Raw genomic sequence first — 15,038 nt, 5'->3', positions numbered from 1 at the left:
GGGCCGGCCTTTAGCATGGCAGGCTGGGCCAAGGCTCAGGGTGCCAATTTTCTGAGAGGCGCATAGAGCTGTGTGCATTAAGATTGTGTCAACAGCACCTCTCTTCACACTTCAGCATAGTCCTTGTCCCTGCCTGTTCGTTTCTGTCTTGATTTGGCAGATTAAAGTGGTTTCAGTCCTTCAAGATCATACGGCAGGTGATGGTTTAACACCCCTTTAGCTCCCTTTCTTCACCCTCGGACCCCTGCTGGCACTCATCAACAAAACCATCTGTGTGCTGCAGCTAAACTATCGTGAATTCCGGGGGATGTTTCAGCTCATCCAGGTACTGACGAGTGAACACAATAGGGACCCCCAGCTGCCTCATTGAGCTACCATCAGCAAGGGGCCAAATTTCTCTCCGCCCACGCACTGGGCGTTATTTTTGCAAATGCCGGCTCTGCGTGAGGAATGTCATGGCTTCCTTTGTACCTACAATTTACTTTTTTATTGGTAATTACCGAGTTAATCCATTCCAGTAAATTGAAATATTACATCGATCGTTAATTGTATCAGACGCGTAGAAACCTAGCATGCTCCGCAGATTGCGGTAGTTCCCTGCAGCTGGCTCGACTTGAGCCATGCCTGAATTACATTTAATTGAATCTGCCGAGCACGTTATTAATGCGCGCACTGTAGAACGGCGTAACAATTAGCTCTTAATAGCGTGTGCCGTTGTGCCATGCGTGTTGGGCTAGCGTTTTTTTATTCTTCAAGTTTATTAGGTAATGGCAGGTCTTTAAGTGGGATAAAAAAGTGAGGGAATCGCTAAAGGGGGTGCGGCCTAAGTAATTAACATCATGGCTTGAACACACAAACTCAATTTCTGTGATTCCCATTTCTGTGCCCCCGACAGGCCCGGCTCCAGGAATTTTTATTTGGGTGGGCCAAGGGTGCATTTGGGTGGGCCACTGCGGGTTCGATTTGTCGCATATATGTCTGGGCAAGCCTGCTTCCGGGCCCTCCTTTATCTCTTCTTAGTCTTAGAAGGCCCAGTAAAACGCACTCTTTTCCAAATCTCTTTCTAAATATTATCACTCTCAAAAAGTGTTTTTTCCATGTAATGTTCCTTTGATGGGAAGAGGAGGTTTCTGAGTATCAAGCAACTGACACTTCTTGGGCTCCCTCTGTGGGAGTCTTCAGGGAGAATCCCTCTTCATTACTACCTCCTCCTGACCCCGTACTCTGCAACGCACTTCCTTACAAGCTCCCTCTGTGCGAGCCTTCAGGGAGAATCCCTCTTCATTACTACCTCCTCCTGACCCCGGACTCTGCAACGCACTCCCTTACAGGCTCCCTCTGTGCGAGCCTTCAGAGAGAATCCCTCTTCATTACTACCTCCACCTGACCCCAGACTCTGCAACGCACTCTTACAGGCTTGATTATCCACTACTCCTCTCCAGTGCACCTTATCTCACAGCTGACCTTGGGCCCCAGCCCCATATCAGGCACTATCGGGCTCCACTTTCCTTTTTCCCCGGTAAAAACATTAGTAAAATCACCTTCAAACTTAAAACATTGAATATAGCAGTAAATATAATTAGTATGCACTTTAAAGTATGTTCCACAGTAGCCCTTATGACCCGACTATTAAATTAACAAAAACAGGCCATGACAGGGCCGGCTTTAGCGCTGATGCAAAAGTCTTTTTTGGCGCCACACCAATAACCTCTTTCTCCGTAAATAGCTTTACTACCACCTTCCAACAGTGCCCCTCATCCCTCCATGGCCCTCCCTATTGACCTCTTCCTCAGATTCCCTCACTGCCACACGCCACAAGTGCCCCTCATCTCCCCATAGCCCCTCCCCCTCATGACCTCCTCCTCGGATTCCCTCACTGCCACCATCGCCCCTTATCTCTCGGTAGCCCCTCCCCCTCATGACCTCCTCCTCAGACTCCCTCACTACCACCCTCCACCAGTGCCCCTCATCCCTCCCTAGCTCCCCCTCCGCCCCATGACCTCTTCTTCAGATTCCCTCACTGTCAACCAGGGCACAAGTCCTAAAAACAGAACTGGGGGGAAGCTGACGTCACGACAGGAAGTGACGTCACGAAAGGTGGCTTGCACCATCAGACTCATTGACTCCCCTCGCTCACCCCTTAGATGCCATTGCATCAGAGAAGCCAGCGCGTGAGGAACATTCTGAATGAGCTCCGATCTCGCCCCAGAGAGGCCAAAGAGTTAATGTGTGGCTCCATTTGCTCCAGTTTTCGAGCTCCCGGTAAAATAAGTGGGGGGACGCAGTCCACCCGCGTGGTACCCCGACTCGAGCCCTGCTGTCACCCTCCACCAGTGCCCCTCATCGCTCCACAGCCACTCCCACTAACTCCTCCTCAGATTCCCTCAATGCCACCCTCCACCAGTGCCCCTCATCGCTTCGTAACCCCTCTCTCATATGCATTTCATTTGTTGTATAGTGCTACTCATATCAGTGTAGTGTGTGTGAGTACTTTACACCACGCACACATTATACAGAGACAATGAATCATACAAGTATGTAAATCAGTCTACAGGGAATGTCACATAAACCAATGAGGATTACAAGGTGTAGGAATCACATGTCATCCATACTGGTGGGCAGTATATTTTGAGAGGGTTTGGTCTGGAGAAACACAACCTTAGGATTTAAAGAGTATTCCATGGGGGGTCAGCTTTACTGACAAAAATGTATATCTGCCCAAAGATACTCATTTTAGCAACATTAGAATGATGAAAGACTGAGCAAGTTCTAACTATATCACAAAACAAAAAAAGCGAAGTTCTAACTATACCATTCATGTTTGTATGCAGCTCTTTGGTGACAGTTCATTGGTCACTGTCCTATGTTAGGATTGTAACTTCTGAACTGCAAGTAACACAAGGATCTCTGTGACAAAGGCAGTAACCCACTGAGCTTCCACATAAAATACAGTTCATCTGCATTTAAAAACTACTAACAGACAAATGATTGCTCTCCAGCAGGATCATTAATCACCAGCGTTATTGGGGCATCTTTTATTGTCTTATTGTTGTCCTGCATCGGCCATGATAATGATAAAAACTGTTTAAATGAAGCGCACACCAAGTATGTGTCCTGCTGGGCCTGTGCAGATTTTTAAAAGAAAAACAAATAGTAACACATTCTCTTACCTACTACTCCATTAGTCAAACTTTGTGTCACAGCCTGATGTGATAAGCCGCTGCAGGGGTCAGGAAAGGAGAATAGGAATACACAAACTTCTTTTCTCCTGCTCAGCATAGAAAAAGAAATACCCACGCAGCAGAACAGTCGTCAAAGGTTACCGTTGTCAAAGAAAGGATTTGTCGCCTTTTGCCATGTGGAGATGAAGGGGTGAAAAAATAAACAAAGCCTCGTTAACATGTAAATGGTCTTTGAAAGACCTGTTAAGTACTCGGGTGCGGCTGCGATAATCTCAAAAACTGTCTGTGTGCGCGCGCCCGGGAAGCTGTCTCAGCCCGGGCGCACACACACACAGACAGCCCTTTGAGCTCAATGCCGTTGCGCGCCTGCCTTAAAGCCCTCACTGCGAGGGCCAAGGCTCCCGTTTGGGTGGGTCAGGCTCATGTTTGGGTGGGCCTGGCCCACCCGCTAGAACCGGGCCTGGCCCCCGACCGGTATTTTGGTTCCACTCCGAACTTTGTTTTTGCATCCAGATATAATACACCTGACATACACCTAAAGCCAGTCAGGACCTCAAATCGTGCAAAACTGGGTGTTTTTAGTGTCATCACCAAGCACAAGGTACATCATTGAATAATCTCACCCTTCTCCCTGCAGAACCCAGAGTATTCACAGACCCTCACCCTCTGCCCTGCAACTGTGCCCCAGGCAAACACGAGAAGCAACAAAGCAGTTTCTAGCTGATGCTTTCCCTGGCTAACAATGGTCCCAGTCCACCATCCCCTAAGCCATTCTAGCAACCCTGCATGTGTGCATAGTCTGCATGTGTGACAGAGAGCCCTTATCATGAACGGATACATGTTCAGTATACTGAGGTTGACATGAGAAGCTGGTTTTCTACTTGGCAGGATCACTACATTTCGCATGCGCCAAACTGCCTGTGTTTGCACACGCACTGAAGGCCACCATGCTTTGTAGACTTAAACCGGGATAACACAGCACAGACCCTGCCGCTGCTATCGTACGCTGAGATGGAGAGGAAGCAGCTTTGGAGGAAAACCCAGCAGTGGTCAAAATATACATCACCACTGTGGAGCGGCAAAGAGCACATCAGAACTGCATGGCCTTCTGACTGATTCTTGGAACATGCACTACCCACCCATCATTATGTTATGACAAAGCGGCCATCTTTGGAGTAGAAGATGCACAGCGCGCCCCCCCCCCCCTGCCGTGCTGTACTTGCTCTTCGTTCGTACTACTTTGAAATTCTACTGCAAATTTGAACCAAAAATGCCTATTACCATGAAAGCATCCATAAGTCTCTTTTGAGGTTGTGTGGGGTCTCACTTTCACTCAGGGGGGTTGGGATCCCCAAATATACTATACGGATAGCGTTCCATCCTGCAACAAACCCAAGAGGCCCTAAACTCCAGCATATTCCAGAAAAGGTATTCCTTATGATTCATTTTATTACAACAAAAACATGTGTGGTATTCCACACTGTGATGTTGCTAGGCTACATGTGCCATGACCATGTAATGTTGGAATCCATGATGTCATAGACTGTTGTAAATTGTAATGTTCTGTAATGATCAGTTGCTTGAAGAACTGCTGGCTGATGGATGGGATCTTCTTTTATGGAATAAACTTCCTACATCTGCTTACATGAGTACCTGATTCTTTCAACATGGAGAATACTTCACTGGCGTAGTCGGCTCAGGAGTATCAAAAGAAGATCTCAACAACAATTTGCTGGATTTAGTATCTAAAGAAGGAACCTAACTCTTTCTCACTTCTTAACCCCTTCAGTGCCCATGACGAGCTGGACTCGTCATGGGCCGCGGTGGCGCTGTGCCCATGACGAGTCCAGCTCGTCATAGACCCCGCCCGCTAATGCAACGGCCGGCACTGGGCGGGGAAAGGGGCGGGCACTGAAGGGGTTAAGAACAATATAAAATCTGATGCTGCTCATGACATTTGTGGAAAGAGGAGCACACTTCTGGATTTGATTGGTCACAACGGAGAGCGTAAAGAAATTTAAAGTGAATCTTCAAATGGTGTTTTTGTTATCAATACATCATTGTATGCTGCGAGTCTCACCGCATCGGCGTACGTGACGTGTAAGTTTTCCCTGTGACTTTACGTGGCATTTTTTCTTTCATTGCATCTATCTCTGATTGAAAGTGCTTTGGACTGTGTTGCTATGAATAACGTGTTAACATCTCTATGCACGTTTAAACTGTTCCTGTATATTGCGTGGTTGCATCGCTGGACACGTTGAGGGATCGGTATTTACTTTCACATGTTGGGATTTGCGGTGAAAGTTGTGAGCATTTCTACGTTGGAATCGTTTCCTCGCGTGTGTGAGTACATTTGAAAATCTTCGTGTATATAAACATTGGTAACCAAGGTGAAGTGGCATCGGTCTACCTGGAATCTGGAACTTCAGCCTGTTTGTGATCCATGCTTTTGGAACTCGAATTTCAGCCTCCGTCTTCGTCTGGAACTCGAATTTCAGCATCCGTCTTCGTCATCACTTCTCCGATCGCTCCGGAAATTGTCATCACGCATCACGCTGTTGTTCATGCGTGCGTGGTGGCCATCTTGTTTACTGTATCCTAGCAACGACCAGAGTTCATCGTGAGCGTATAAATCACAGCGCGCACGGAGTCATTGACTTTGTCATCATCATTATAAAACAAGCGAAGGAAGACTGGGCGTTCAACACAAGGGAGGCATAGAAAATGGAACAGTAAAAAAATCATTTTCTTGTGTTTGCTTCTTTTGAAAATAGTTTAAGATAAGATTCTGGGGGCAAATACATTTGACAGTTTTTTTCGGGGGGGAATTGTATACATAATATTTGAAATATGCAATTAAAAAAAATAATAATAATATTTACTGCTGATATAAAATTAGGAAATCACATATTTGACAAAGAACATAAGCTTTTGAAAAGTGTGATGTTTATGTAAAGAAGTTAACTTCTTTTATTTAACATTGGGTTATTTACAATACTGTGGTTTGCATTAGTTAAAGTTACAATACGCAGACATGCAAAATGTTACTGCAGCTCCATTTTTTTTGTCGTGTCCTGGGTCACCTCCCATTAAGTGGAAAAAATGGAAGGTGGTTTTTGAGAGGTATGCCAGAGTTTGTGGACCCTCTTTGAGCGCAGAAAGAAAGTCATCTCTGCTTCTACACTGTTTAGGTTCTGAAGGTCAGGATGTATTTGATCATTTGCCAGAACTTTCAGCTTCAGAGGCGGGTAGATTCAATGATTATGAAGTATGCATTAAGAAACTCGACAAGCATTATCTCCCTAAAGTCAGCACAATCTTAGAAAGATACCAATTTGCAAAAAGGATGCAATCTGCTGATGAAACAATTTAGGATTATATAACCCAACTAAGAAAACTGGCTTCCTCATGCAAATTTGACAATTTAACTGATGAACGCATTAGGGATCAGTTCATGTTTGGTTGCACCATTGAGAAAATTAGGGAGGAATTGTGGTTAAAAGATGAACCAACGCTTGAGGAAGTGTTAACAACTGCCAAACGTATTGAGCACTCGTTAAAATGTGTTGCTGTTATAAAGAAGGACTCGGAAAAAGGGTCTAATGTTGAGTTAGTTAAAGTTAAGCCAGAAAATCGCAATATTGAAGCGAAGAGTAATCCTGAGAAGGGGTGGCCTGAAAGAAAATGCTATAGATGCGGTAAGGTGGGACATCTTGCTAATGACAAAAGATGTCCAGCCCTCAATCAAACATCCTCCAAATGTAAATTAAAGTGGCATTTCACGGCTTTATGCAAAACAAAATCTAAACCTAAAGTGAAAGCAGTTGAAATATATCAAGGGGAGTTAGGACAATTTAATTCGAAAGATCATGTTTGTGGGCAGATAGTAATACAGGTTGAAAACAAAGGTAATAGCAAATCTTGCCCTTATGATGAAATTGTAGTAGAATGGGAAAAAACTAAGGTACTATTCGATTCTGGAGCAAAGATTACCATCGTCTCTAATGAGTTTTACAACACAAAGCTCAAAGGAAAGATTACCATAATGAAACCGGATATCATTCCTTTGGCATATGGAGGAGAGCCAATAAAACTACATGGATATTTTGTAGGATTGATTGAATATAAAGATAGGATGGTATCGGGAAAAATGTATGTGTCAAAGCGTGGAGACAGTATTATTAGCTGGATCCATCAGGGTGATCTAGGGGTATTTCTAGATCCCAACGCAAATCCTTTTATACAGCTAAGGGATAAGATTCAATCTGTGGATAAGAACGTGTGTGAGGAGTATGTGCACAATTTAAAGACGGAGTTTCCAAATGTATTTAAGGAAACTTTAGGTTGTTTAAAGGTGTATCAACATAAAATTCAATTAAAAGGTGATGCAATTCCTGTGTGTTGTAAAGTGAGAAGTGTGCCATTATCTGTTAGGGAAGACATGAAGATGGAAATACAAAAGTTAAGCAGTTGCGGAATTATTGAGGAAATAGAGGGATCTGAATGGTTGGCCCCGGTCGTGGCAGCACGCAAACCCAATGGGAACTTTCGTTTATGCATCGACTTGAGGCAACTTAACAAATGTGTGGTAGTGGATAGGTATCCATTGCCGAACATAACTGAATTGCTGACGTTACTCGATGGAGCTAAAGTATTTAGCACAATAGATCTGACTTCGGCCTATCATCAAATAGAGCTAGAAGAATCATCACGGGACTACACATCCTTTATCACACCTTTTGGAACTTTTAGGTTCAGAAGAATGCCTTTTGGTTTGGTGTCTGCCTCTTCAGTGTTCCAAAGGGTGATGGAAAGGGTGTTAAAAGATCTTCCAGGGGTATGTGTATACCAGGATGACATCTTGGTGTTTGCAAAAGATGACATGGAACACGACATTAGGTTGAAAACTGTTCTGAGGAATTTGTATAAACATAATCTTACGGTTAAGGTGGAGAAGTGTAAGTTCAGATCGAGCCCCATCAATTATCTGGGACATAGTATTTCTGGGGAAGGTGTGAAACCTAAATCTGATTTAATTGAGACCATCACGAGGATGTGTTCCCCTTCTGACAAAACTGAATTGATGAAATTTTTAGGCATGATAGAATATTCTGCAAAAATTTGTGATGGGTTTTGCGGTAGCAACAGTGAACATGAGGCAGCTATTGCGAAAAGGTGAAGAATTTGTATGGTCAGATCTGTGTGAGAATGAATTTGTGGCCATTAAGAAGAAGCTTAGTCAGGCTCCTTCATTAAAAAGTTTCAACCCTGCAAGTAAATCCATCTTGGTGACTGATGCTAGTGAAAAAGGCCTTGGAGCTGTGCTGAAGCAACGTGGGGTTGATGGCATGCGTACAATTATGTTTTTGTCAAGGAGTCTCAGAGATCCAGAGACACGATATTCAGAAGTGGAAAGGGAAGCTCTAGCGGTATCTTGGGCTGTGAAGAAGTTAAAGAAATTCTTGTGGGGTGTGGATTTTGAAGTCCATACAGACCATAAACCCTTGATAAAAATATTTAGCAAAAAGGGGTTAGACCTCATTTCTGGAAGGATAACCAAATGGATTATTGAATTACAGGAATATAGTTTTGATATAAAATATATTCCTGGGATTGAAAATGGAATTGCGGATGTTCTTTCACGCTTAGTACCAAACAGTAGTGTGCATGAAGACAGTTTAGATGATGGTGAGGATGATTAAATAGTTTGTGTGGTAGATCATGACATTATTTCAGAAGAAAGATGGTTGAAGGAATTAGAGGGTGATGTGACATTGAGTGAAGTAGCATCTTTGGTAAAGAAAGGGTGGATTTCTAGTAAAGATGGGTCAGAAGGTACAAGATCTTTTTGGGCAATACGTCATGAATTATCTGTAGACAATAACTTGCTGTTTAGGGGAACAAGATTGATTCCTCCTACTAGTCTTAGAAAATAATTAATTGATTTAGTGCATGTGGCTCATTCAGGTTTGTCAAAAAGTAAAGAAATACTTTGCATGTCTTATTAGTGGCCTGGAATGGACAGGATGATAGAGCGAATCATAAGGGACTGTGTTGCTTGTGCAGTTAGTGATAAGAACAAGTGTGTTCATTTGCAACCTATGGTCTTGAGGAAACGCCCTAATGGTCCGTGGCAAGAAATAGCTTTGGATATTGTTGGTCCCATACAAGAAAAAGCATCTCAGATTTACATTTTGGTTGTAATAGATATGTTCTCAAGGTGGCCTGAGATTTTCTTTCTATCAACGATTAATACTAGTAAGGTGATTGAATGTTTGAAGAGCTTATTTGTTAGAGAAGGCCTGCCAACATCAATATTGTCTGACAATGGTGTTCAGCTTGTTTCTAGGGAAATGGAACAATTTTTATCTACTAGAGGTATTGTTCACAAGACGTCTGCTCTTTATCATCCTGAAGCCAATGGGATGGTGGAGAGATTTAATAAGGTTATTAAAGAAACCATTGCATTGGCTAAAGGTGTGGATTTGGATTGGAAAAAGGAGGTTATTGGGAAGATTGAAGAGTACAGATTGGCTCCACATGCAACAACTGGGAAGACTCCTTTTTTGTTGTTTTGTGGTAGGGTACCCAATACTAGTGTTGAACCATTTTGGGTTAACAAGTATGAATTAGCTAAAGGCAAGGAGAGTGTGTGTGATGGGGAATGCATTCTGAGAGTGGAAGAAGAGAAGGCAAAATCTAGAAAGGCATATTTTGATGTCAAACATGCGGTGAAGAAAACTAAAGTAAATGTTGGCGATTGGGTTAGGATAAGATGCCCTGGGTTGTTGGGAAGTTCTTCGTCAAAATTCATGAAGCCCATTAAAGTAATTAAAACGTTCAATAATGCTATTCAAACGCAGGCCCATCGGATTTGGAATTTAAATAGAGTAATAGTGTGTAATAGTATGCAGAACCTAAGCAAGGGGTTAGTTTCTGCTAAGGGAGGTTCTTATTCACATCCAGATAAGGATGTTGAGGATAAGAAGTTGAACTCTCAAAGAACATCTTCAAGGATGGTTAAAAAACCAAGTTATCTTGCTGATTTTGTTTGAGTAGTATTTGCAAATTATCTTGAGGTTATCATTAATTTAAGTTTCTCATTGTGTTTATATCTTTGTTATTTACATGTATGTTCTCCTATAAGGAAGGGAGATGTGTGGTATTCCACACTGTGATGTTGCTAGGTTACATGTGCCATGACCATGTAATGTTGGAATCCATGATGTCATAGACTGTTGTAAATAGTAATGTTCTGTAATGATCAGTTGCTTGAAGAACTGCTGGCTGATGGATGGGATCTTCTTTTCTTTCAACATGGAGAATACTTCAACATGTTTTGTTAGTTCTCTCAGAAACAAGTTCTCTTTCTATCCTCTTTCTCTCCGATTTAAGAAGCTCCTGGAAGAAAGTAAATATGGTTACTTCTCAGTTGAAGCAAGCTTCTTGTCGTTTCTGCCTCCATGAAGCGATTTCTCAGCTGTTTAATTACAAAGGTAACATACTGGTAGGACCTTTACTCTTTCACCCTTTTAAGAGAGTGGATGACTTCAGTCAAAACAGCACCTCCCCTTTGGTGTCAGTTCCTCTTGTAAGATTAGCCAGCTCCTTTGCCATCCGGACAGAAATGTAGTTGCTCAAGTTCACTCTTCCTTCATCTAGCACTCTCAAATTCCTTTTTTTAAATTCACTTTCCAGTCACCAATTAATACCCATCTGATTTTTTTAGGTCAAGTCGATAGCGGCAGTACGCATGTGCTGCTCGCTCTGCGAGGCATGCTGTAATGGAGTATGGAGTGGATGCTCTGCCCATGTTTTTAATTGGCTTGTGTCATTGTCTTTCATAAATGCTGCCTTATGATTGATTGCAATAGGTCTTGCATAAATGTGAGTCCTATTTCATTGCAAATGCTTGGTTTTTTTAGCTGCACCATTCTTACTATGTCTTTTTGGAACCTATCTTTTTTGGGGAGGGTTTGGATTGATTTTTCTGGTTTTTGGGTTCAATTTTCTAATGCAGTCATAGTTCTTGCCAAGTTGTCGAATTTAGTATTCAGAGAGGATGTATTTTTGTCAGTTCTCTGCAGAATTGCAACCATTGCTCACATTGCTGTAATCTCCCCATTTGCTCTTTAAAAGCCCCACCATCTGATCTTTCAGGTGTGAAGAGATATGATTTTTGCTTCTTCCTCATATTTCTTGCAGTTGCACAACACAGGCCCCCACAGCACCCGTGGTGTGGGGCACCCGGGTTACATGGGGCCCCTTTAGGACCGTACTCTGGCCTGAGAGCTCCTGACTGAATCTGGAGTGGGGCCCTCCATATACTTTGCAGGCGGTCCCCTCAAGTTTCATTACACCACTGATTCCTTGATGAGGCTAGGCATCTCTGTGGGCCTCATGGATAAGGGGGAAAGTACCAACCATGGTCTGTCTTATTTTGTTTCATTAAGGCAGCGAGCTCGGTACATCCACACATGAGATTTCAAGGTGGCAGGTTTGACGCTTCAGCATGTCTTCTTACTTTCCACCAGCTTGATACCATCTGCTGGGAATCAACCTACTCTCATATTTCTCAACTTGCTGGACTTCTGTGAACATCAGTGCCAGATACTGCTTTATCTACAAGTTGGCCTCCTGGGTGCACCACCCACTGCAGTTGCGCTGCCTGATTGGCTATCCTGCTCTGTCTTTCTGCCTTACCAGTTCAAATTCCAAACACAGAGCCTCTCCTGGCATCTCTTCAGTCTTCATCTGCTTTGCTGCGGACTGCAACCGACACACCATTGCTCCTGCTCAATTCTCCTATGTCAGCCATTCCAAAGGGAGGCAGAACGCAGTATTAAGAAAATAAGCTCCTTGGAGCTCACAAGAGCTTGAATTCTTCAGCTGCTCACTTGGTCAGACACCTGATACACGTGCCGGCAGAAGTCACCAGAGCGGAGTCATGGTGCCACCGAGGTGGTGCGCTTGGCGTGCAGGTAGGATTCCTTGTCTGCTTCATTGGAATTGTCTATATTGCCAAGGAGTTTTTTTCTCCTTCGTGATCTTTTCCTCCTTAAGGGATGCTCTTAAGAAATATGCAACACTCTTCACATATAAGTTAAGTGCATGATGACACCGTGGCTATTGGGAGAATCGCCCTTCCATCAGGCAGTCATAGTGGGAGCAAGAGTTAGCTTCACTGCGTCCATCCTTTGGCGTGCTTCTACTTTCACAAAGAAAGTGCTTTACTTCATACATCAAATTGCGATGTACAACTTAAAAACCAGAGCTCTGGCTGTCTCAGTAGAACTCTCATGTCCAGCACATTAAAGCCCGTCCAATGGTGTCTGTTATTGAGTTTACAGTGTAGAACCTCTTCCTGTTGTGTTTGTCACACAGTTCACTATACAACCTCTCCCCATTCTATTTGTCAGAGTTCCCAGTGTAATGTTATCCCTCTTCCTATTGTATTCGTTGGCGTTCACAGTGTAAATGTCATTCCTGTTGTATTTGTCACTTTATTCCACTGTATGTGGCAAAGGGCACATGCGTGATCACTGTCTCTTAGTTATGAGTAACTGATATATTTTGAAGACGGACTAACACCGCTGCTGCCAGGTCAGGTTCCCAAACAGAAGATCGACTAAGGGGTGGGGCCGAATCATCTCTGTTTCAGTGCTGCTTTTTTAGTCCGAGCCTAGCGCAGCGCACATGCGCTGCTCTGCGAGATTTTATGTAAGGGCTTTAGAAATCTCACCACACGCTCGCACACGGCCGTGCGTGTGCTTTTGGTTTTGTCCCAGGCTCTTGGCCTTTGCGTGCGTCTTTTTAACAAAGACAGCACGCAATTGGGCAAAGGCGGGTGCATGTCCCGCCTTTGCTCCACCCACGGCCTATTGCGTGCGGTTACCCGCACAGGCACCATCTGGTTTGAATTATCGTGCCCAGACGCGGGCGCGATAATTGAAACCAGATGTCTTGTTGTGGCGCGCGCGCAAGACTCGCGGGTTTGTTTGCTTACTTTTGTGCCGCGATGCTGTTCCCCGTCACCGCGAGCATGGATAGCAGGTAATAGGCACCATTAGTTTCTGCAGTTAATACTTTTCCTGAGGTGTCGGTGACAGCAGAAATGTAGGCATTAAAACAAGCATGATGAAAAGCAGCTCTGTTTATAATTTCAGCCCAGCTGCTGTAGGGATGGAGACAATCTCCGGCATATGCTCCAGGTGAGATCTAATGCCGGCTCCCTGCAGCAGCCTCTGTTTGCACATCTTAAAACACTTATTCGATTTGAATGTCGCTTTTCTGCCTGGCTGCAGCGGAAGTGAGCATGCGTGCAGCGCTGTAAACCACAAGTTCACAATTCGGTCACAGCGCCACATTTTCTGAGGTACACAGCAGGGTCTTTTCTGGGATTTTTTTATCGTGTTTTTCGGTCTAATCATGTCAGGTTAGTGTAGGTACAAAGAATGTTGATGCATTTGCTGTAGGTTATTGTTATAATGCAGGACGAAGAGCAATTCAGGTTTCGGACGAGCTTTGCTCAAGCGTTTGTATCCTGAATTCATACAGAGTTCATGTGAAGTCTTCGCAGTCAGCATTTGCAAAGGTTGGACTTTGTTCGGGGCAGAGACATCAAAAGTAATTAATTGAAGGGGCCTGCTGTTTAACATTTTCATCACTTGTGCAAAGGAGAACTCTGACGCTGGGAAGGAGCTCTAACTGAAAACGGTTCAGGAACTCCTGGAAAATAAAATAATGTTAGTAGGCACTCAGACTCAAGGGAGTCACACTTGAAACGTACCTACAACAAGGGAAAATGATGGGGGAAAAGAGTATGAGGCTGACTTGCAGCGACATTTCACATTTATGTAGGCCTTTGTTTAATTTGCAAACTTCTTTCACCACCTATGTGCAATGACACCATTATTTTAGGTGTGTCAAAGGTTTTAAACCGGAATCTTGTGTAACTTTACTAGGCGAGGGCATGTAAAAGTTACTTGAGATACCGGTGGAAGACAGGTTCGAGCTGAACGTTTCTTTGAGGGAGCTTTTTTTCAGACCCAGGTCATTACGAACCTACAGATCGAATGTTGCGGGAACGCTGTGGAACCCAGAAGTCTTCTCTCCCTGTTAACAGTGCGGAAGACCTCCAAGAGTGCTCAGTGTTGATGGCAAAGAGAGACGGCAAACAGGGTGGAAAGTGTACAGGAATATGAGAGAAGGCACACAAGGGATGCTATTGTTAAAGATCGTCGTTGTCAGATGGAGATTCTCTTGGACCTTCTACTGTCTCCCGATCGACAGGTTTATTGCACCTCACTGATCACAAAACTGCTGTAATTCTCTGCTCTTGCATCAGCATAAAATGCACACAGGTTTTTCATTTCCATGGTTCTTCTGCGGAACAGTACATTTACCCTTCTAGATCCAAACAAAACCTCATGAGAATGGCCTTATTCTATGGTCCTTTAGCAGTTGTTAATGCTCTGCAATTTGAGACACCATCTTTAGTGGCCATCTCTGACGACTTTATTTCACCGACTTCTGGGCAGAACACTTCCTAGACTCAGAAACGTATAATCTCTATATGTTATTGCCAATACAATTTTGTACACTCTGTCCCCGTACCCAGTTTGCATTATATGCGCCCAGGCAAATAAAAGGAGAACGTGTGTTAGTTGGATGCAAGGAAGAGACTTGGTATATGTGTAAGAGGCTAAAGCATTCTGGAACAGGCTGTGGTCTTTATGTGTTTTATGGGCTTCTTGGATGTAAGGCAGGAGAAGTCTCACTGGGTGCAAGAAGTGGGATCAGATTCATGTGTAGGGGGATTTCCGTTGTTGGAGGCGAGAGGGGTGCTGCATAGGC

At 43.8% G+C, this 15,038-nt stretch overlaps 1 protein-coding gene across 7 annotated transcripts in view; it reads left to right on the top strand.

Moving 5' to 3' along the window:
- The window catches only part of MAGI3 (membrane associated guanylate kinase, WW and PDZ domain containing 3), a 2,362,625-nt gene that overhangs the window by 2,236,524 nt on the left and 111,063 nt on the right, over nt 1-15,038 (top strand). The window lies entirely within an intron of this gene.

This window comes from Triturus cristatus, chromosome 1_1 (genome assembly GCF_964204655.1).
Source record: "Triturus cristatus chromosome 1_1, aTriCri1.1, whole genome shotgun sequence".
Taxonomy (NCBI): Eukaryota; Metazoa; Chordata; class Amphibia; order Caudata; family Salamandridae; genus Triturus; species Triturus cristatus.
Note: the sequence above shows the minus strand (reverse complement) of the source record. Positions and strands in the feature narration are given on the sequence as shown.